This window comes from Chiloscyllium plagiosum, unplaced genomic scaffold (assembly GCF_037043375.1).
Source record: "Chiloscyllium plagiosum isolate Xiang-an unplaced genomic scaffold, Cpla_swu_hap1 HiC_scaffold_1, whole genome shotgun sequence".
Lineage (NCBI taxonomy): Eukaryota > Metazoa > Chordata > Chondrichthyes > Orectolobiformes > Hemiscylliidae > Chiloscyllium > Chiloscyllium plagiosum.
The window spans coordinates 106,473,328-106,481,471 of record NW_028270139.1 but is presented as its reverse complement, the minus strand read 5'-3'; positions in this window follow the sequence as shown (position 1 = coordinate 106,481,471).

The following is an 8,144-nucleotide window of genomic DNA, read 5'->3' as shown; positions in this document are numbered from 1 at the left end:
GGTGACTGTGTGGAGTTTACACATTCTCCCCGTGTCGGCGTGGATTTCCTCCGGGTGCTCCGGTTTCCTCCCACAGTCACAAAGATGTGCAGGCAAGGTGAATTGGCCATGCTAAATTGCCATTAGTGTTCGATGCATTAGTCAGAGGGAGATGGGTCTGGGTGGGTTGCTCTTCGGAAGGTCGGTGTGGACTTGTTGGGCTGAAGGGCCTGTTTCCACATTGTAGAGAATCTATTCTAATCTTCATCGAGGTTCTAGGTACGGCAAGTGGAAACAGCCAGGCATACTTCAAAACTGTGTTTTCTTTAATGCTGAGCTTAAACTCCCAAGACCCTGAAGTTCTAACCGAGCTAGCAGGGAGGAGAAGGTGAATGGTGACAGTGCATTGGGACCACAGGGTAGGAATTTTGTAGTATAAGGTTCTTGGAAATAGAGAACACACACCGGATCATCAACGCCACACTCACAGGAATCCGATTCACGAGAGAGGAAGAAAGGGACAACCAATTCCCATTCCTAGACGTGATGGTACAGAGAACACCGAACGGAGATTTCACAACAAAGGTATACAGGAAAGCCACTCACAAAGACCAAGTCCTGAACTATGAAAGCAACCACCCCAATACACACAAAAGAAGTTGCATCAAGACACTATTCAAAAGGGCCACAACACACTGCAACACACCAGAATTGCAAAAAGAGGAAGAAGAACACCTATACAATGTATTCGCCAAAAACGGATACCTGCACAATTTCATCAACAGATGCCTAAGGGAAAGACAACGGAATGAGGACATGCCGCAACCCAAAGGACTAGCCACACTACCATACATCAAGAGCATTTCTGAACTGACAGCCAGACTACTGCGACCACTAGGACTCATAAAAGCACACAAACCAACAGCCACTCTCAGACAACAACTCACCAGAACGAAGGACCCAATACCCAGCATGAGCAAAACCAATGTAGTGTACAAAATCCCATGCAAAGACTGCACTAAACACTATATAGGACAAACAGGAAGACAGCTAACGATCCGCATTCATGAACACCAACTAATCACGAAACGACACGACCAGCTATCCCTAGTAGCCACACACGCAGATGACAAACAACATGAATTCGACTGGGACAACACTACTATTATAGGACAAGCCAAACAGAGAACAGCCAGGGAATTCCTAGTGGCATGGCACTCAACCACAGATTCAATCAATAAGCACATCGACCTGGACCCAATATACCGACCACTGCAACGGACAGCTGGAACTGACAACCGGAAGCGGCAGATTCAAACCACCTCAAATGGCGGAGGAAAGATCACAGAAGCACTTCACAGGAGGCTCCCAAGCACTGAGGATGTCACCGAGACAGGGGACGAAACGTCTGCAACACAAATTCCCAGCTCGGCGAACAGAACCACAACAACAAGCACCTGAGCTACAAATCTTCTCACAGACTTTGAGTATAAGGTTCATTTAGCTAATAGTGTATTTAATAGTACTATTGATCTCTATTATTAATACTATCAATTTCCCTGTTCATTGCATTTGCATTCTTTTATTGTGTTATGCATAACTTTTGTATTTAAATAAATGCAGAGGTTCCTTTGTTCTGAAACATTTGTCCACCGCCTCTTCATTTCACATTGCCCAAATGAGTTCAGTGTCCAGAAGCAGGGATCTGGGAGTCAGCTGAACACTTTAAAATCAGAAAATGATCGATTACAAACCAGAACCTGACACAATACTAGACGCATTCTGGATGTTTGGTTTTCTTTTGGCTGTTTCTTTTATTTCTGCTTCTGTTTTTAATCTTGTCTTTTGGTGCCAGAGAATGGTGATTTTATACACTTTTCATTGTACTCCTGCATTCCTGTCCTCTAGTACATGTGACAATAAAATCTATATCTAAAAATAGTATTGATTAAACCACAACCACTTCCTCTGGTTCCATATATAAATCCCCTCCTTTGTCCTTGTTCGTTATACACACATAAAACGCCTTGGCATTTTCCTCAACCCTGTTTGCTAAGGACATTTTATGGTTCCCTTTTACCCTCCAAACTCCTTGTTAAGTTCTTTCCTGCTTTCTTTATAGTCTTTGAGAGCTCTGTCTGTCTTCAGTTTCCTAAACCTTACATATGCCTCTCTTTCCTTTCTGACCAAGCTCACAATTTCTCTTGTTATCCAAGGTTCCTTAATCTTGCCATCCTTATCCTTCATTTTCACAAGAACATTCTGGCCCTAAAATCTGATCAACTTACTTTTTAAAGATTCCCACATGACAGATTCACCCTCAAACAGCCACATCCAATATACATTCCCCAGTTTCTAGGCAGAAGTGGGTACTGCAGATGTTGGAGATTAGAGTCAAGATTAGAGTGGTGCTGGAAAAGCACAGCAGGTCAGGCAGCATTTGATTAGATTATTTACAGTGTGAAAACAGGTCCTTCAGCCCAATAAGTCCACACCGCCCCTCCGAAGAGCAACCCACCCAGACCCATTCCCCTACACCTAACACTACGGGCAATTTAGCATGGCCAATTCACCTAAACAGCACATTTTTGGACTGTGGGAGGAAACCGGAGCACCCGGAGGAAACCCACACAGACACGGGGAGAATGTGCAAACTCCACACAGACGGTTGCCTGAGGTGCGAACTGAACCCGGGTCTCTGGTGCTATGAGGCAACAGTGCTAACCACTGTGCCACCATGCCGCCCACTCATCAGGAATGATGAAGGGCCTTTGCCCAAAATGTCAATTTTCCTGATCCTTGGATGCTGCCTGACCTGCTGAACTTTTCCAGCTCCACTCTAATCTATTCCCCAGTTCTTGCCTCATATTGTCATAGTTAGTCTTCCCCCAGTTTTGTATTTTCATCCGAGGACTACTCTTATCTTGATCCATAGGTAACTTAAAACTTCCAGAATTATAGTCACTGTTCCCGAAATGATCCCCCACTGAAATTTTGATTACCTGGCCAGGCTCATTCCTCAATATTACGTCTAGTATGGCCCTTTTCTCAGTTGGACTGTTTACATATTGCTTCAAGAAACCCTCTAGAATGCACCTAACAAATTTCCCCCCCCATCTAATCCCCTGGCCCTATGGTGTCCCAGTCAATAAATGAGAAACTAAAAATCACCTGTCACAATAGCCTGGTGTTTTTACAATATTTTTTCATAACCTGACCACATATTTGTTCCTTTATCTCCCACTGGCTGTTGGGAGGCCTGTGGTCCAATGCTTTCCTTTCATTGTGAATGTAAGAATCCCTATTTAACCCTTACAGTCTAATTCGCTTTAACAATCTTGTTCAGAACAAGCAGGAACTTGCATTACCAATTCATCAGGCACGTTTCTGTTTGCAGTAAGCAGCCTTGTTTCCCTGTAACCATCCTTGTCAGACATCAAGCTCTTGAAACAGAAAATCAAGAATCTTCAAGGGTGTAAGTTTTAATGACAACCTCCAGAGTACCTGGTGCATACTCCTAGATTGTGGCAGCAATGATGCAGATGATTTGTATGCTGATGGAATGAACCTGTTTATGATAATGAAGTCAACTGGATTATGATATGGCCCTCCTGATGTAATGTGTGTTCAATCTATAGTGCCCTAGGGATAACCAGCTATGTCAGCAATCCTTAATGCATGGAGCGGAGATCTCTGTTAACCCTCCTTGACTTTTTGTGAGCAGACATCTACAACTGACCAGGGCCATCAGCCTGATCAATTTGGAAGGATGAGGTTCTGTTCGCCGAGCTGGAAGTTTTTGTTGCAAACGTTTCGTCCCCTGTCTAGGTGACATCCTCAGTGCTTGGGAGTCTCCTGTGAAGCGCTTCTGTGGTGTTTCCTCAGGCATTTATAGTGGCCTGTCCCTGCTGCTTCCGGTTGTCAGTTTCAGCTGTCCGCTGTAGTGGCCAGTATATTGGGTCCAGGTCTATGTGTTTGTTGATGGAGCTTGTGGATGAGTGCCAAGCTTCTAGGAATTCCCTGGCTGTTCTTTGTTTCGCTTGCCCTATAATGGTAGTGTTGTCCCAGTCAAATTCATGTTGCTTGTCGTCTGCGTGTGTGGCTACTAGGGATAGCTGGTCGTGTCGTTTCGTGGCTAGTTGATGTTCGTGGATGCGGATCGTTAGCTGTCTTCCTGTTTGTCCTATATAGTGTTTTGTGCAGTCCTTGCATGGGATTTTGTACACTACATTAGTTTTGCTCATGCTGGGTATCGGGTCCTTCGTTTTGGTGAGTTGTTGTCTGAGAGTGGCTGTTGGTTTGTGTGCTGTTATAAATCCTAGTGGTCGCAGTAGTCTGGCTGTCATTTCAGAGATGTTCTTGACGTATGGTAGTGTGCCTAGTCCTTTGGGTTGCTGCATGTCCTTGTTCTGTTGTCTCTCCCTTAGGCATCTGTTGATGAAATTGCGAGGATATCCGTTTTTTGCGAATACCTTGTATAGGTGTTCCTCTTCCTCTTTTTGCAGTTCTGGTGTGCTGCGGTGTGTTGTGGCCCTTTTGAACAGTGTATTGATGCAACTTCATTGTGTGTATTGGGGTGGTTGCTTTCATAGTTCAGGACTTGGTCTGTGTGTGTGGCTTTCCTGTGTAAGCAAAACTAACGTAGTGTACAAAATCCCATGCAAGGACTGCACAAAACACTATATAGGACAAACAGGAAGACAGCTAATGATCCACATCCATGAACATCAACTAGCCACGAAACGACACGACCAGCTATCCCTAGTAGCCACACACGCAGACGACAAGCAACATGAATTTGACTGGGACAACACTACCATTATAGGGCACGCGAAACAAAGAACAGCCAGGGAATTCCTAGAAGCTTGGCACTCATCCACAAACTCCATCAACAAACAAATCGACCTGGACCCAATATACCGGCCACTACAGCGGACAGCTGAAACTGACAACCGGAAGCGGCAGGGACAGGCCACTATAAATGCCGGAGGAAACACCACAGAAGCGCTTCACAGGAGGCTCCCAAGCACTGAGGATGTCACCTAGACAGGGGACGAAACGTTTGCAACAAAAACTTCCAGCTCAGCGAACAGAACCACAACAACGAGCACCCGAGCTACAAATCTTCTCACAAACGTTGGAAGGATGACCCTAACAGATGGGTGACTGAACTTTGTGCAGCTCACTAATGGGTTTATTGCTATTCAGATTAAGGTTTCCCTGCCTATGTTTAACCTGAAACCATTAGACTTCATGTGGTCGGAGTTGAGAACTCCCAGAGTAGCATGGTTATACAGTAGTTAGCACTGTTGCCTCATAACATCAGGTACCCAGGCTCAATTCCATCCTTAGGTGACTGTCTGTGTGGAATTTGCATGTTCTTCCTGTGTCTGTGTAGGTTTCCTCTCACAGTTGAAAGATGTGAGGTTAGGTAACTTGATCATGGTAAATGTGGGTTTATAGGGATATGGTCATTTGAAGGATCGGTGCAGTCTCTATGGACCAAATGGCTTCTACCTTCCATGAATCCCCTCCCAGGTATACCATGATGTCAACAACTCTGCTGGGTCTGTCCTGCAGGTGGGACAGGACATATCCATAGATAATGATAACAGTGTTTGGGGCATTGTAAGGTATAATTCAATGAGTATGACTATGTCAGGCTGTCTGTGAGACAAGTCTCTAGTTTGTGAGACAACTCTCCCAATCTTGGCACTAGCCCCAGATGTTTGTATGGAGGACTTGCAGGGTTAACAGGGCTATTCCTGTCTTTTCTGATGCTTAGGTCACTGCTAGGTGGTACATATAGTTTCATTTCTTTGATGAGACTCTGCAGTGATTGACACAACTGAATGACTTGCTAGTTCATTTTTGAGGGCATTTGAGAGTCAGCCATATTGCTTTGGGTCTAGAGCCACATATCAGCCAGACTATGTGTGGATGGCAGATTTCTTTCACTGAAGGACACTCTAAACAGATGGGGTATTTCCAACAATCAATTTATGATCATCAGTTGATTATCAATTCCAGTTATTTTTAAATTAAATTTATATTCCACCATCTGTTGATTCTCATCTCACTGTTGAAAACATACACTTTCTTTCTCCACATCAAACATCTAATTTTTCTGGTCTTGTTTTTTTTTGTAACTAAATCATATTGCCTGTACTGTTCAGAGAAAATTAAACCCAAAACATTAAAAATTCAGAGACAACTGTGGATTGTCTGCTGTTCACTGGAAAGATACATAACTTGGTGGAATAAATCAGGGAAACTTTTAAAAGTGTTAGCGGGTGAATTTTAAAACCACAACAGCAGGACAAAACCCTTCAGTCTGTGTTTTTCCTTGTTACAAATAGCCTCTGCACTGAAACTGCTCTTGTTTCCACAAACCTAGATGTTGGCAGTAGGAGAGGTTTGTCATGAATAATAGTGAGTAAGAGACAAAGTAAGCTGAAAAGATATCTCAGTGAAATTGTTATAAAACTTGATCAAGGTTCGTAAGTGTTTCCCATCTTCATCCAGAATGTGAAGACTTTCCATCATTCTACAATTGTGTAACAGCTATCCTTTTATTTTTCTATATGTTTGATATGGACTGAAATGGAAAAAGGGCTGGTTTTAAAACCCAAGGATTCCTGAAGCATTGCCAAACATTTTAACAACGACAAACCTGACACGCATGTAAATACAATGTGCATAGCTGCTTGTTCAAACAGTAGAGAAAGCCTAGTTTGCAGATGAGCTGGAGGCAAGGGCTGTACAAATTGAGCTTCAACTGGCAACATGAAGCTGATTGGTTCGTTGACTAGTGACCTTCAGGAGCTGAAGAACATTCAGCACGAATGTTTTGGCAGAAGCAATTGGATCTCTATAAATGCAAAGAAGTTTATTTTCCGTGCAGGGAAAGCATAATAAGCCCATCAACAGTCATTATATTTTAGTTTTTTAGTTGCTGAAAGCTGTGAATTTTCATTGATAAGTCAATGATATTTATAAGTGGGAACCATTCACCCCTGTCTCCTGCACACATGGGAGGATGATTGAGAAGCACAGGGTAATCTCAGCAAATCCTGTGAACAGGGGCCATTGATCGATCTTCCCAGCCTTACCCTTTGCCCTTAACATTTTATTGTGTCTGTTTATATGAGTGTACAGAGGGGGAGCTTATAATGTGGTTCCAGTTTTAACTAGGAAAGTTATACGTCAAAAGCTTATAATTGTTTGCAGTTAGAATAAAAGATTCAGAAAAGATTTACAAGAATGTTGCTGGGGTTGGAGGGTTTGAGCTGTAAGGAGAGGCTGATTAGGCTGGGGCTATTTTCCCTAGAGCATTAGAAGCTGAGAGGTGACGTTATAGAGATTTATAAAATCATGAGGAGCATGGATAGGATAAATAGTCAAGGTCTTTTTGTTAGGGTAAGAGAGTCCAAAATTAGATGGCATAGGTTTAAGGAGAGAGAGGAGAGATATAAAAGGGACCTAAGGGACAACTACATTATGCAGAGGGTGATGCATGTACGGAATGAGCTGCCAGAGGAATTAGTGAAGGCTGGTACAATTACAACATTTATTTGGCAATTGGATGGATACATGAATAGGAAGGGTTTAGAGGGATCTGGGCCAAATGCTGGCAAATGGGACTAGATTTATTTGGATATCTGATCGACATAGATGTGTTGAACTAAAAGGTCTGCTTCTGTGCTGTACATCTCTGTGACTCTATGATAACAAAGACATCATGTATCCTTTGTTCTGCTGAATGAGCGTTCAGCTGTGCATTACATAAAGGCCTGCAATTAGAATATCAAGGCTAAAGATAACAACATTGCTGTTAACTTAGCTATAGATGTTGATTGACTTCACAATCCAAATATTCTACACACTTCCATCATGCATTCATAATCATCAAATTAAAAGCCTCACCAAATTGGTGAATGAAATTTCACACAGATGCCATTTTTCATCTGTACTGCTGAAACCACCACTACTGTGGAGGTGAAATTTGGGAACAGTATCTTTAAAATTACTATCAAATGAGAAGGATAAAATGGCTGCTTTTACATTTACGGAAAGCCTAAAAGACTGTAATTCTCAACCATTATTGTTGCAAGAATAGATTACTTTTCTATTTTGAGCCTTCATCACCATAGTAACTGTGCTGT